Source organism: Cebus imitator, unplaced genomic scaffold (assembly GCF_001604975.1).
Source record: "Cebus imitator isolate Cc_AM_T3 unplaced genomic scaffold, Cebus_imitator-1.0 Scaffold445, whole genome shotgun sequence".
In the NCBI taxonomy this organism is placed as follows: Eukaryota; Metazoa; Chordata; class Mammalia; order Primates; family Cebidae; genus Cebus; species Cebus imitator.
In genome coordinates this window covers 705,244-721,617 of record NW_016107760.1, presented here as the reverse complement: position 1 = coordinate 721,617, position 16,374 = coordinate 705,244, and the positions used below count along the sequence as shown (strand labels likewise).

Sequence of the window (16,374 nt, the reverse complement as noted above, 5' to 3'; positions counted from 1 at the left end):
GCTCTCTCACGAGGCTGAAGTACAGTTGTGCAATCTCAGCTCACTGCAACCTCCACCTCCCGGGTTCAAGCGATTCTCCTGCCTAAGCCTCCCAAGCAGATGGGACCACAGGTGCATACCACCATACCCAGCTAATTTTTTGTACTTTAGTAGAGAGAGGGTTTCACTATGTTGGCCAGGATGGTCTTGATCTCCTGACTTCGTGATCTGTCCGCCTCGGCCTCCCAAAGTGCTGGGATTACAGGCGTGAGCCACCGTGCCCGGCCCAAGTCTCTTATTTTCAACAGTTTTGTTATTTTGGTTTTGTAACAGCACAGTTGAAAGACTGCAGCCTTCAATGACATTTTCCAATCTGCTCCAATTCTTGCCCCCTAGCTCAATGTTATCTACCAAGTCTAGCCATTCACCCAAAAGAATTAATCCATATATCAAAAGAAAAAAAATTGTCATTAAATTTGGTCTACACACCTTTCAGCTACTTCTTCTTCTCTTTTCTTTTTTCCTTTCTTCTTCTTGTTCTTGAAATTTTAGCCTTTCCTGACTTCTCCTCCTTATAGGTCCTTCACTGAAGTGCTTGGTCGTATCAGACGTAACCTGCTCCAAAACAATTCAAAGTTTCATTAGAAAAGTTTGCCAGCTGGCTCGGTATGCCCCAGGTCAGAGAGATAAAACTAAGAAAGTGCATGGTAATTCAAAATCAATTGAATTTAAAACGTCTTCTCTGCATCCCAGTACTCATATTCCTACTGCTTCTCAGCCACCAGCCAAACAGTCCTTGTAGTCTTGAGGATTTTCTTTGGCAGAACCCTTTAATAAGTATACCAAATCATCACCTTAACTTTATCCAGTTTTGCTTGTCAATCGTATCTCAATAAAGCTGTTTTTTGTTTTCTAGAGATGGGGTCTTGCTATGTTGCCCAGGCTAGAGTACAATGGCTATTCACAGGCACAATCCCACAACTGACCAGCATGGGAGTTTTGACCTGCTCCGTTTCTGACCTGGGCCAGTTCACCCCTCCTTAGGCAACCTGGTGGTCCCCCACTCCCAGGTCACCTTATTGATGCCAAACTTAGTGTGAACACCTGATCGGCATAGCGCACTACAGCCCAGAATTCCTGGGCTCAAGCGATCCTCCCACCTCAGCCTCCCGAGTAGCTGGGACTACAGGCACACAACACCGTGCCCGGCAATAAAGCTGTTTTAAAAAAAAAAAAAAAAAAACCCTGAGTAGCTTACCTAAATATCAAATCATCACCTTAACTTTATACAGTTTTATTTGTCAATCGTACCTCAATAAAGCTGTTTTTTAAAAAACCTGAGGTCATAGGCAGCATCACAGTGCCATCATAGGGACAGGCTGAGAAATGTCAGTATATTACCTCTGGTTCCTTAAAAAGATCAAATGAGTTAATGTATTTTTTTTTTAATCATCAGAAACAAAAATAGAAGTGTGTGTGGTGCAGGGGGAGCAAAGATGCACAAAAAGTAACCTGATGAGAGAGAAGATCTATCATGATTAGTAAACAACTTTTCAAATCTTGAAATAAAGTGAAAATTAGATTGAGATAGACTTGCCTACAAAATAAAAGCAGGCAGAAGTAGCTACTTACATATGTATGAGAATGGTAAGCAACAAATTCATGATCATGGTTAGCTCTGAGGGGAGGGAAGGGGATGTGACCGGGAATGAGTACCACTTCCTGCTGTTCAGTGTTTGGCTACAATTTTCTTGTAATTTGGTTAACCAAAAAACAAGAAAATTATAGCCAGACACTGGATGGCGGGAGGTGGTCTCTCATCTTGTGGTAATGTTTTATTATTTATTTATTTATTCTTGTTTGTTTTTTTTTTTAAGATAGATTCTCGCTCTGTCACTCAGGTTGGAGTGCAGTGGCGTGATCTCGGCTCACTGCAACCTCTGTTGCCCGGCTCAAGCAAACTTCCAGCCTCAGCCTCCCAAGTAGCTGGGACCACAGGCAAAAGCCACCATGCCTGGCTCATTTTTACATTTTTTATAGAGACAGGGTTTTGCTATGTTGCCCAGGCTGGTCTCAAACTCCTGAGTTCAAAATGATCCACCTGCCTCGAACTCCCAAAGTGCTAGGATTACAGGAGCGAGCTACCACATCCAGCCTAATTTTTTATTTTTTCAGCTGAGCGGTGGTATACAGGTGATCATGATATTATCTGCTATATCATTTGTCTGACTGAATAGCTCATAATTTAAAAATACACATTTTAACATAACTAGCTACATATACACACATGTACATACACACATGCTCGCTCTCGCTCTCTCTCTCTCTCTCTCTCTCTCATACACTGGAAGCTGAAAGTCCAAATTCATGCTAAAGACTTATTCAGAGAAAAAGGAGGGTGTTGTTGCATCTTTTCCACTGCTGGGTTAAGACTTCAAGAAGGAGATGACCAAAGCATGCAGACATCAACAAGATGATATTATGAAGTACACAGGCTGATTTTGAAAGTAAAGGATCCAAGTTTGTTAGGATTATGTTTTAGCAGTTTACCTGAGAGACATCCTGAAAATATAAGTTGTGACCCAGAAATAAAGAGGGAAGAAACTGCTCTCCATGTGTTTTTTGTCTTGTTTTTGTTGTTGTTGGGTTTTTGTTTGTTTGTTTTGAGGCAGTCTCACTCTGTCGTTCAGGCTGGCATGCATTGGCATGATCTCAGCTCACTGCAACCTCCACCTCCCAGGTTCAAGTGATTCTTGTGCCTTAGCCTCCCAGGTAACTGCGATTACAGGTGCGTGCCACCACTCCTGGATAATTTTTGTATCTTTAATAGAGATGGGGTTTTGCCATGTTGGCCAGTCTGGTCTTGAACTCCTGACTTCAAGCAATCCACCCGCCTCGGCCTCCCAAAGTACTGGGATTACAGGCATGAGCCACCGCACCCGGCCTCCACGTGGTTTCAAACTGCATGTATTCCTCTCTTCCTCTCTCTCAGCAACTTGTCAAATGCAGTAAGCATATGAGATAATTCCATAGGGCCCATGAAGAATTATTTAATGCCCTCAAGTATTTGGGACAGAGCCTCAGATTATAAGAACAATCACTTTAAAGTCACAGCTGGCAGCATGACTGATAGCACAAGAATGGGTGTTCAGAATTGTTTTTCTTCCTAAACATCCATTTGTTAATAATAATAAAAGTCTTTATACATTAGCTATTGATCAGAGCCCAGTAGGGTCTAAGAAAATTTATCCTAGATGCTTCCTTCCAGCTTTTACTCAGGATTACCTGAACAGTGGAAAATAAAAGAAACTCTGGCTGCTTCTTACCTTAATGTTACATGCCAGAGCTTTCCCATCATCTCTTTTAAGCATCAGTTTCATTCCTCGAAGGGACTCCATGGCTTTTACAAAGTCAGTTGCCTCTTGGTACTGTATGAAGGCCTCAAATGTCTGCAAGCCAAAGCTAAAACCCCCAAATCTCCCATCAGTCATCACTTCTCTGTAGAAGTCAAGCACAGGGATATCCACATTCTTGATGTTCCCAAAACTTTCAAAGACTACCTGAAGGATCTCTTCACATGGCTTCTCCTCGCTAGAATCTTTAGGTACAAACCATTTACAGGGCAAGCCTTCAAAATATATGGAATCTGGGCTCTTCTCATTGTCCTGCTCTTCAGCGCCGTCACTCAACAAGGCCTCTTTTTCCCTGGGGAAGTGCTCCCACTCTCCCTGGGCATCTATAGCCACTATTTTTAAGTCTTTTTAAAAACCATTTAGCTTGATGATCTTCCCACGTAACTTTGCCTTCAGGATCTGAACCAAACTTCGGGTTTCAACCTCACTCTCAAATTCGATGAAGTCCCTTGTTCTCTTGGAGAGCCGATCCGTGGTGAACTGGTCAGGGAAAATCAGGCTCTTCAGCAGGTCAAGAACTTCCCAGTTAGAGAAGGGCTTCATAGGTTCTAGACTCCCTGGGACCAATATGTTGATCATCAATTTTGCTATGGGCTTGAGGTAGAGGTGCTGAGCTGCACAGAGCTCTGTTGCCTCAGAGTTATCATACACCACTGTGATTGTCATGGTGTCCTCAGACCACCTTAGAGAGCGAAAGAGAAAATTTTGATACAGATGGAATAATGCACAGATTTGAATTGTGAAAGGGTGCTGGCATTGCTGGACTTAGGACAAATTGGTAAGGAAAACTATACTACAAATAGAATTAAAATAATATCTTCTGATTCCTGGAACTAATAAGTTATTTCAGCAGGGCTGCAGAATATAATGTTAATACTGAAAAGTCAATAGCCTTCCTATATAGCAGCAACGAGCAAGTAGAATTTGAAATTTAAAACTCAGTATCATTTACATAAAAACAAAAAAAAAAAAACAATGAGATACTTAGCTAGAAATCTAACAAAATATGTATAAGATCTATACAAGGAAAAGAATAACTAAATATGTGGTCCACAAATAAGAAGACTCAAGATGTCAGTTCTTGCCAACTTGATCAACAGATTCAATGCAATCTCAATCAAAATCCCAGCAAGTTATCTTGCGGATACTGGCAAACTGATTCTAAAGTTTATATGGAGAGGCAAAAGACCCAGAATAGCTAACTCAATATGGAAGGAGAAGAACAAAGTTGGGGAACTGACACAATCCAACTTCAAGACTTTCTATAAAGCTATAGTAATCAAGATAGTGGTTTGGCAAAAGAAAAGATAAATATATCAACAGAACAGAATAGAAAGCCCAGATAGATGCACATAAATATAGTCAACTGAGCTTTGAAAAAAAGGAGCAAAGACAATATAACAGAGCAAAAAAAACAGTCTTTTAAAAAAATTGGTTCTGGAACATTTAGACAACCACAAGACCTTGGGTATGGCAATGACTTTTTAGATGTAACATCAAAGGCACATTCTAGAAAAGAAATAATTGATAAGCTGGATTTCATTAAAATTTAAAGCTTCTGCCCTGCAAAAGACACTGTTAAGAGAATAAAAATATAAGACACAGACTGGGAGAAAATATTTGCAAAAGATATGTCAGATAAAGAATGGTTATCCAAATTATGCAAAAAACTCTTAAAACTCAAACAATAAGAGTACAATCTGATTTAAAATTGAGCCAAAGCCCTAACAGATACCTCCCCAAAGAAGATATACCAGATGGCAAAAAAGCATAGGAAAAGATGTTTCACATCAAATGTCATCAGGAAAATGCAAATTAAAACAACAATGAGATACCACCACACACCCATTAAAATGTCCAAAATCCAGTACACTGACCACAACAAATGAGGTCTCCTTAAGGAAGAAGCATCACAATGAGCATGTGGTACAATGAATGTTCTCATTCATTGCTGGTAGGAATGCAAAATGGTACAGTCATTTTGGAAGACAATTTAGCGGTTTCTTACAAAACATACTCTTGCCATATGATCTAGCAATACACACTCCTTGGTATTTCTCCAAAGGAATTGAAAATTTATGTCCAAACAAAAACTTGCATATAATGTTTATAGCAGTTTTATTCATAATTGCCAAAACCTGGAAGCAACCAAGATGTTCTTCAGTAGGCGAATGAATAAATAAACCGTGGTACATAGAGACTATAGATTATTATTCAGCTCCAAAAAGAAATGAGCTATCAAGCCATGAAAAGATACAGAAGAAATTTAAGTGCATCTTCCTAAGTGAAAGAAGCCAATCTGAAAAGGCAACATACTATGATTCCTACTTTGTAACATTTTGGAAAAGGCAAAACTATGGAGACAGTAAAAAGATTAGTGGCTGCCATGAGTTAGAGGGGAGGCAAGGATGAATAGGCTAAGCACAGAGGATTTTTAGGGCAGTGGAGCTATGCTGTATGATACTGTAATAATGGATACATGTCATTATACATTTGTCCAAAACAACAGAATGTTCAACACCAAGACTGAACCCTAATGTAATCTATGGACTTTGCGTTATGATGATGTGTCAATGTAGGTTCACTGATTGTCACACTTATAACCACTCTGGTGGGAGATGTTAATAATGGGTGAGGCTAAGCATGTGTAGGAGCAGGGGGTATATGGGACCCTTCTACCTTCCACTCAATTTTCTTTTTTTCTGAGATGGAGTCTCGCTCTGTCGCCCAGGCTGGAGTGCAGTGACATGATCTCGGCTCACTGCAACCTCCAGCTCCCAGGTTCGAGTGATTCTCCTGCCTCAGCCTCCCAAGTAGCTGGGATTACAGGCATGCACCACCATGCCTGGCTAATTTTGTATTTTTAGTAGAGATGGGGTTTACCATGTTAGCCAGGCTGGTCTAGAAGTCCTGACCTCAGGTGACCCACCCACCTCAGCCTCCCAAAGGGCTGGGATTACAAGCATAAGTCACCATGCCAGGCCCCTTCTGCTCAATTTTCTTGTAAATCCAAAACTTCTCTAAAAAACAAAGCCTATTAAAAATAATATCTGTTCTAGAAGGGAAAAATAATAATATATATTTATTTAATAATATTTGTTTAAATTTTTTGGAGTTTTCAAAGAGTATATACTGTGTCTCAGTTTCCTTAATCATAAAATAGAGGTAATAAGATTTGGGAAAGGATTAAATGAGTGAGTACAGGTGAAATCCTTAGAATGTGCCCAGAAGTTCTCAATAAACATAAGCTATTATTTATTAGCGGTAGTATTCTTACTTTATCTTATTTGATTTATGAAGCAAACTGTTAGTAAGCATTTGCATGCCTATTTTACAGAGGAGGGAATCCAGACAGATTTAGGAAAATTAAATGACTTGCCCATATATTGACATACCAAGATTCCAAATCTCTAACCTATTGTACAATTGATCTTAAATGTAAAGTCCCACTAAAAACCTGCTGGGGATGGTACAGAAACAGGGCCAGGGTGACATATTAATGAACATGCATTAAACTGATAGTTCTAATCCACACACCAGACTTAGCATCCCTTGTCCAGGTTGGTTTCCAAGTCTAAAATGGGCATATCTACTCTTATTCCTCCCGTCTGTTGACGTTAACTAAATTGATCTCTAAGTTAAAGTTAGGAGGAGACAGCCTTTTCTAATGAGTGACAAAGTGAATTTGCCCTATACTTTGGGAATGGAAAAAAACCCCAAAACATGAGTGCTTGCTGGTACTTGATATTAACAAACTCTTTGAAGCTGTCCTAAGGAGAACAAGATAACTAATGCTGGGAATTAGAGATTTAAGCTTCTATTTGCTTACTTTAAATACCACTTCCCAATAAAGGAGTTTTTTTTTCTGAGTGGACATATTCAGACTCTATGTTGCCAGAATTTCTCATTAATGTCAACTTTGGGGAAATTTAGACCCAAACATATATGGCCAGATGATGGAAATCCTAATACAAAATTTACTGCGAAATCTTGGCTAATTTTATAGGTACAGAATTATTTAATAACTAACCCTAAAGGACAATCCAAGTTAACTTCCTTTAGAAGACAAGGTTTGTATAGACTGATTTTATAAAAGGTCATTAAAAGCAGTAACTAAGATACGTTCCAGAAACCCTTATGACAGCAACACTGAAATGAGATGATATGAAAATAAACATATTTTCTTTCTCCAAAAGCATTTAAATAGCAAAATGGAAAAAGTCCAGTTAGTTGGCTGTAATTTGCAATAAGAGTCAACACTAAGCCCCCTCTAGGAGAAAAATTAATGGGATATTCAATTAAGATATAATGAACTCTAAAATTTATCTATAATCATTAGGTATTCATTTACATAGCCTAATTTAAAGCAACAGTTTTTAAAAAACATTCCAGAAAATAAACACCCAAAACAGAGTTACTCTCTTCAAAGTAATCAAGTTTGTCAAGCTCTCCATTTGCTCCAGCAATGCTGCCTCTGTTTAAAACACTGTAGAATGCTTCTCTTGGATTGATTTCAAAGCCTGGGTGACATTTGTTTAAGTAGCATCATGGAGGCCAATTTCTAAATTCCTTTATTATGGATTTGACATTTAGAAATTATCACAAATTATGTAGAATCAAAAATGTTAGATAAAATGGATGACTATAAAGAACTGATTTTCCCAAGAAGACCCAATTGTTTTTGAAAATAAAATAAAATAAAATAAAATGACCTCTTTAAAAATCTTCACAACTTAAATTCCTGTTTCCCAAGGACAAAAAAAAGACAACAACTGAGGCATTTGTTCTTCTCATATCTTTCATAGTTGTTTACAGGCTTTCGATCTTAAAATTGAATGTCAATAAATATTTTACCTTAAATTACTCTCCCAAAACAGAGGGCTAATTCTCCAATTCTACTTCTAAAAAATATTGAGGACCTAGTGTGAACCAAGAAGCTTTTTATATATGTCATGGCTTCATTGCTATAGCAATGTCATTGGCAACTTCTTTTAGGTCACTAATAATTTAACTAGCATAGTGACTGGTACACAGGTGCACAACAACCAACTCCTGTTGTAATGCTTCTTCCTTAAGGAGACCTCAAGTTGAAAACTAATAAAAAATATAGGAGTAAAAAGAGGAGGAAGAGGAGGAGGAGAAGAAGGGAAAGAGAGGAAGGGAGTAATTTTTATATATTTAGGGAATACAAGTACAGATTTCTTACATGCATATATTGTGTAGTGGTGAAATCTGGGCTTTTAGTGCACCCATCACCTGAATACTGTACATTGTACCTAACCGGTAATTTTTCAATCCTCACCTCCCTCCCACCCTCCCACCTTTTGGAAGTAGCAAGGGAGGTAGAAAGCCAGACAGCAGATCTGTATTTACTAACAGAAAAGGATGCCTATGATACTTTTTAGAGAAAAAAATAAAAAGTGACAGAATAATAAAGTAAAATATGATATTGCTCTTGTAAAAGTAATACAAACACACATGGCCATGCACACAAACATATAATATATAATGTCTGGAAGAATATACATTAAATTGTTAACAATATTTTCCCTAGAAAATGGATTGGGACTATAGGAAAAGAATAAACTTTCCCTTTTTATTAAATGCTTTGTACATTTCCTTTTTTAAATTTTATTTTTATATATTTAGGGAGTACAAGTGCAGATTTCTTATATGCATATATTGTGTAGTGGTGAAATCTGAGCTTTTAGTACACCCATCACCTGAATAGTGTACACTGTACCCAATGGGTAATTTTTCAATCTTCACCTTCCTCCCATCCTCCCACCTTTTGGAGTCTCCAATCTATTATTCCACTCTATATGCCCATATTGTACATTTCTTAATGCTTCAATTTTTGATGTCTATAATAAGAATGTATTAATTTTATACTTTATTTAATTAAAAAGAGGAACTTCAAATTAAAAGGAAGCAATTTATAACTGCTGACACAAACTTGTCCAGAAAAGGATCTAAAAAAAGATTATAAAAAGGAAGCAATTTATAACTGCTGATACAAACTTGTCCAGAAAAGGATAAAAAAAAAAAAAAGATGACTATAATAGCAACTCCCTTCACCCACCAAAAGCACCCCTCTGTCTGCCATCACTGTAAATGCCTATAGGCATCTGAATCCATAGTCAAAGTTTGTGTAAGTCATGATGGAAGCCCAGGAGATCAGAATAGGACTTTGAATATTACAGGCTCACTTGGCAACTATAATGCTAGTGACCCCATGGGCTGCAGAACTTATTTTTTTAGAACTGCTTTATTGAGGCAAAATTGATACATAATAAACTATACATTTCATAACATAAACTACACATGAATCAAAACTATATATTTTGATAAATTTTGACACATGTATACATACCTATGAAACTATCAGTACAATCAAGGTAGCCAAAATATCCATTGTCCCTCCACATTTCCTGATGACCCTTTGTAATCCTTTCTCTACCCTCAGTAATCACTGTTCTAGCTGCAAAATGTTTTGTCTTGAGACAGGGCCTTAAGTCACCCAGGCTAGAGTGTAGTGGTACAATCAAGGCTCACTGCAGCTTCAACTTCCTGGGCTTAAGCTATCCTCCCACCTCAGCCTCCTGGGTAGCTGGGACTACAGGAATGTGCCAATATGCCCAGCTAATTTTTTATTTTGGTAGCGACGGGTCTCCCTATGTTGCCAAGGCTGGTCTCAAACTCCTGGGTTCAAGCAATCCTCTCATTTCTCTTACCTCAAGCTCCCAAAGTGCTGGGATTACAGGTGTGTGCCACCACTCCTGGCTTAGCCGAAGAGTATTTAACTCATAAATGATAATTTATAACACAACAAAAGCAGATTTTTTGGAAAAAACCAGGCCAGGCCTGGTGGCTCACACCTGTAATCCCAGTACTTTGGGAGGCTGAGGCAGACAGATCACCTGAGGTCAGGAGTTCAAGACCAGCCTAGCCAACATGGTGAAACCCCATCTCTACTAAAAATACAAAAATAAGCCAGGCATGGTGGCGGGCGCCTGTAATCCCAGCTACTCCAGAGGCTGAGGCAGGAGAATCACTTGAACTCAGGAGGCAGAGGAGGTTGCAGTGAGCCAAGATCGTGTCACTGCACTCCGGCCTGGGCGACAGAGTGAGACTCTGTCTCAAAAAAAAAAAATAAGTTTGTGGTTTTCTCCCCCACACAATCTTTGTTTTTAACCCTGTTTAAGCCAATTAAACATTCAAAAATATAATCTATGCATAGTTATTATACCATATAGTTACTATATGCATATTTATATATTCATCAAAATATGCATACCAAAATGGGTATAGTATAATATCTATAGTATAACCAAAATGGGTGGCATCACTAAGATCAAGTTATTAGGCTATGACTTAAAACTTATTATTATTTTTTATTTTTTGAGATGGAGTCTCCCTCTGTCACCCAGGCTAGAGTGCAGTGGCCCAATCTTGGCTCACTGCAACCTCTATCTCCCAGGTTCAAGAAATTCTCCTATCTCAGCCTCCTGAGCAGCTGGGATTACAGGTGCCTGCCATCATGCCCAGCTAATTTTTGCCTTTTTAGTGGAGACTACCATTGACCAGGCTGGTCTCGAACTCCTGACCTCAGGTAATCCGCCTGCCTTGGCCTCTCAAAGTGCTGGGATTACAGGCGTGAGCCACTGCACCCAGCCAAAACTGATTCTTTAGAACAACCTAATTTGTCTCTAATTTCCCTTTTAATAAGCCTGTGCTTCAATTGACAGTAATGGTCAATTGAATTGACAGAATTCATTAATATTCCCATCATTTTCACCATTCACTATTATATGCATAGATTAATTTATTAAACAAAGTTTTAGGAGCCTAGATAAACTAAGCCTTGATGGCATGAAATGCCATAATCATGACCTTTACAAATTATCAAAAAGTCAAATTTTAATAAATATTTTTACTATTCCCATATTCTATTGTGTTCCACCATGACCTCCCCAAACCTCCTCACCCACATATACACATTTTTCTTTTAGCCTTATGATTAAAAGCAAGACTACTGAGATGGCTTATTCTTTAATATCTCTGCATAGGCAAATGGGAGCTCCTCTAACCTTAAAAATTATAGTTATTTAATAATGTTTACACAGTGTGCATTCTAGCAGTAGCTTGTGTACATAGCTTTACTAAAACATTTCACTCAACATGTTCCCAGTGCCAAAACATTTATAGAAGATTCTCAGAGAACATGGTCACCTCATCTTCCTTGCCTCTATCTCTCACAGCAAAGCTGATTGAATAACAGTAGGATAAGGGAATAGAGAAAAGGAAACAGACTGGAGATGTTCTCACAAGCCTAAAATGTTTGTTTTAACTAGCTGTGAAACCTCAATAAATTCTGCACAGTCTGCATCCTAAGATACTCCAATATCCTCCCATTTCAGGAGATACTTGAGAGATTCACCTAATACATCTCAGGATTTTTAGATCAGAAATATAACTTGAAACTTTAAAAGCACTTGAGTCATCAGCAAAGTATCCACCTATTCATTCTCTCGTTTGTTCTCTCATAAATATTTGCTGTCACAGTGTGAGAAAGGCCATTTGAATGAGGTACTTTTTAAAAAACAGTTGAAAAAATAGGACCACCTATGCAATCAATATCCTCTTTCAAAGTAGCTTTTTGCTGCCTTTCCTTTTTCCCCAGGCTTTTGAACCTTAGTCATTTTGAAAACATTCAAGATGTATACAATTATACAATATATTAGGGAAGTGGTAGGGAAGCCAGAATTTATTTGGGTCAAATTAATCTAGCCAATTTTCAATTATCTGGCTACTACAGAATCCCAGTAAGTCTTGACCAAATAAAAATATTCCATGGCTCTTTAGTCAAGAGGCCATGCATGGATGTTCAAGTATTCTGACACATCATTAGCCCAAACAACATTTTTAAAACTGAGGCTGACCATATGCTCTAATCTTGAGTAACTTAAAAGTCATATCATTAAAATGAGTAGCACTCAGTTTTGCAATAATAAGAATATAGCCAATATACGACCTGACAAATGACCAAATTCCCAAATTAAAATGGTCTGGGCTTATGGGGGCACTGGAGGCTTTCTGGACAGAATGGAAGGGACTTTCGGAGATCCATAGCCATTCGGCAATGATAAATTTGCAAATATTAGAGTGCTACTGAAAGAGAATCTTTTCTCCCACCATTCAAAGAAAATCGGCTCTAAGGTAGAGTTTAGTATGCGGGATTTTGATCCTGAAATGAAGAAAGCTAGATTCATATTAACTTATCTCTGAGCAACCTAATTTCCTGTTTTCTTTTCCTCATGTTAAAAGATTATCCCTAAAGTTTCCTTTATGTGAGGCTTGTGAAAGCAAAGTGTTCTGAGTGTTTCTGAGGCTGATAGAAAATAAATTAGTCCAAAGAAAAGTCTTGTGTTGGCCTTTCTGTGCAAATGTATTCTCATAACTAACTCTAAGCTAGTGTGTATAGGAGTCATTCCAAGATAACAAGGGAAGAGCTTTTTTTAAAAATCTGCACAGAGCAGTCAGTAGACCTATCTGACCAGCATTTTGGTCTTTTGCCCCTTTTTCACCAGGAACATTTTTGTTGAAGAACACTTCTCTCCAGACACCTCCACCAGGAATACTGCTTTATATCTTGGATTAATAAACAATTCTATTGAAGAAGACTCACTGCTTTCTCTTCTCGTGAAAAAAAAAAGCTATCAGGGAATTAAAGGAATGTGGCTGAGTATCTTCCATACTTTTGCCTCAATCACTGAATAATCAGAGTATTATTTGTGGGAAATGCATATCATGAAGTTGCCAGTGTTTTGCTTCTCAGTTATATTTCCACAATCTGAAAATTACCAGCAAAATTCCTGCCCACCAGTCGCCACCTACAGGTCAAAAGCAACCTTCACACAGGCCCCTGCTCTGCACTACTAAAGTTTTTGAGAGCAACAGTATTTCCCAACCTTTTTAAAATCCCAAGGTAAACCTATTTCAATACAAGTTCTACAGAATAGGATATTACCCAATACCTCGTGCTGAAAATGTGATCAAGGGAAGAAAGATTGGAGAAGCCACAATTCACTTCTTCACAGTTGACCAAAACGAAGTTATGGCATCCTAACCAGGGAACACTGCCAGAGAGAAACAGGTACAAAGTCAAAAGTGGATGAAATCATTTTAAAAAATAAGACAACTGTGTATTAACAATATTCAGCATGAACAGCGTGTAAGATTTACACCATTGTACTTATATGCCATCATGATCTGATTTTTGCACCTGTTTTATTAACAATTCCAGATATTGATATGGTCAACACAATTAATCATTTTTAATGTCTATAAAGAGTTTCTCTAGAAATTCTGTACAATTACAATGTGCCAGTATAAATTAAAGATTGTTAAAAAGAAATTCTATATAGAAAAAAATTCTATAGAAACTCTATGGAGACTTACTATATATTTAGTTGGATATTCTCCCTCCATGGGGATTTGTGTCTTCAGTTATTTTTGAAAGAGCATAACTCTTTCCAAAAGAGTACTACCACTACTCTATACTACTATTATGAGAATGAGTGCTACCATGGAAATCTTTGTATAATTTTTTTTTTTTAACAGAGTCTCACTCTGTAGCACAGGCTGGAGTGTAGGAGTGCAATCTCGGCTCACTGCAGCCTCTGCCTCCCGGGTTCAAGTGATTCTCCTGCCTCAGTCTCACGAGTAGCTGGAATTACAGACCTATGCCAATANTTTTTTGTGGAGACGAGGTTTCACCATGTTGGCCAGGCTTGTCTAGAACTCCTGACCTCAAGTGATCCACCCGCCTTGGCCTCCCAGCATGCTGGGATTACAAGTGTGAACCACCATTCCAGATCTTATGTAAATATTTTTTAAAGTCAATTTAAGGCCAGCCGCGGTGGCTCACACCTGTAATCCCAGCACTTTGGGAGGCAGAGGCGGGTGGATCACAAGGTCAGGAGTTCGAGACCAGACTGGCCAGGTTGGGGAAATCCTGTCTACACACACACACACACACACACACACACACACACACACACACACAAAATACAAAAATTAGCCAGGCATGGTGGTGCACACCTGTAATCCCAGCTACTCACGAGGCTGAGGTAGGAAACTGTTTGAACCCAGGAGGTGGAGGTTGCAGTGAGCCGAAGTGGTGCCACTGCACTCCAGCCTGGACAACAGAGCGAGACTCTGTCTCAAAAAAAAATTTTTTTTAATAGAAAAAATAAAAGCCAATGTATTAGTCCATCAGCAGCATTAACATACTTGATTCCCTTGCAGTCCTGATCACATTGGATCATTAACATTTTTATTTCTGCTACCTCTATTAGTATTAAATAACAACTTAAAGCAATTTTACTTTGCATTTAGTTTTATGTAGACTGAAGTTCCAGCCAATCTTTATATTGATATTGAACTGCCTATTCAATGTCTCCAGTTGAATGTATCATTGGCATCTCAATTGAACAAGTGCATCAGAGCCCTTAATTTGCATCTCCTAAACTTGTCCTCCACCTCGCACTTGCTCCCTTGACCCCAGTGATTCCCAGCTCCCTAAATAGAGCCACCCTGCACCTAGGTGCTTAGGCTCAAAACCTAGGAGTTAATCCTTCCAAAAGTCTTTTTGATTCTACCTTTACCACAAATCTCCATCTTCACTGCTACCCTCCAGGTCCAGGCCACTGTCATCTCTCACCTGGACTGCTGCAACAGTCTCCTAACTGGTCCCTTTTCTTCCACCCTTTCCCTTACAGAGTCTACACAACACCCAATGCCATATTTTTAAAAACCTAAATCAGATCACATCACTCCTCTGTTCGAAACCCTCCAGCAGCATCCCATCATGCTTTGAATGAAATCCAAACTACTTACCTTCAAAACATGTCCCCTGCCCACCTCTTTCAACTCAATTTTGTACCCTTCTCCCCTATTGCCCTTGTTCTCTCCATCCCAGCCCCCCTGGCCTTTTTACTGTCCCTCAAATGCATCAGGTTCACTCCTGAGGCCTTTGCTCTTGTGGTTCTCTCTGCCTGAAGGGCTCTCCCCCAAGATTTTCTCATGGCTGGCTCCTTCTCTTTGCTCTGACTTGAATGTCACCTCCTCAGAGAAGCCTGCCCTGAACACTCTCTGAAGGAGCACAGTTTCCACCCCTGTAACTTGGTAGCCTATCACCCCATTTTATTTTCACTGTAACACAGAAACTATCCTATCATCTTGTGTCATTGTTAACCTTTTTAAAAAAAATCTGCATCTTTCTGGTTCACCATTATACCTTCAGAGCCTAGAACAGTGCCTAACACATAGCAGGAACTTAATAATGCTAAATCTTACGTAAAACAGAGACTTTGCTCAATAACTACATTTAAAAGATGTTACTTCCATACTTAAAATACTAATAACAGGACCTAAAGACCCATAGTGAAATGATAATGCAGACTTGCTTTTCTTTGGGACGCCTAGACCTATTAACATTAATCAGTGAACATTGAGATTAATTTAGGTGTACTTACCAAGCACCTTTAAGACACTTTGGAGGCTACAGTAAAGATTCACCCTCAAACAACTGAGTCTAGAAAGAGAAGAAAGAGAAAGAAATTGAGACAATTAACTGGAATCTAAGGAAAAACATGGTGAATGTCAGGAGAGACTTTTGGTATTCTGGGCTACAGACAAGCAATAATGGTTTTAACATTCCTTCTCATGAAATGAGTGCTAAAATTCCTGAGAATAGGCTCCAGTCATGTTTAAGTGTATCAGTATTGCTCCCTTCAAGAGTGTTGGGACATGCATAAAAATGGTTGTAGCTGTCACAATCACTAGCATAGGGAGGATACCACTGCCATTTGGTAAGCAGCGGCCAGCCATGCTAACTGCCCTGCAGTTCTTAAACAGACCTGCACGACAAAGAACTCCCTGCCTCAAATGCCAACACAGAGTGGCTTATATTTGCCCA

General features: G+C 38.8%; 1 protein-coding gene across 2 annotated transcripts in view; it reads right to left on the bottom strand.

Annotated features, from left to right (window-relative positions):
- LOC108291061 (A-kinase anchor protein 17B) overlaps positions 1 to 16,374 on the bottom strand; it is a 29,203-nt gene that overhangs the window by 8,306 nt on the left and 4,523 nt on the right. Inside the window, exons 2-5 of one of the 2 annotated variants that reach the window (XM_037732351.1) lie at positions 15,932 to 15,990; positions 13,430 to 13,531; positions 3,306 to 4,074; positions 469 to 594 (exon numbers count right to left, since the gene is read on the bottom strand). The gene's annotated coding sequence lies outside the window, so the exon portion shown is untranslated. Of the gene's footprint in view, positions 1 to 468; positions 809 to 3,305; positions 4,075 to 13,429; positions 13,532 to 15,931; positions 15,991 to 16,374 lie in introns of those variants that run through there. The other variant, XM_037732352.1, reaches the window with a different exon arrangement.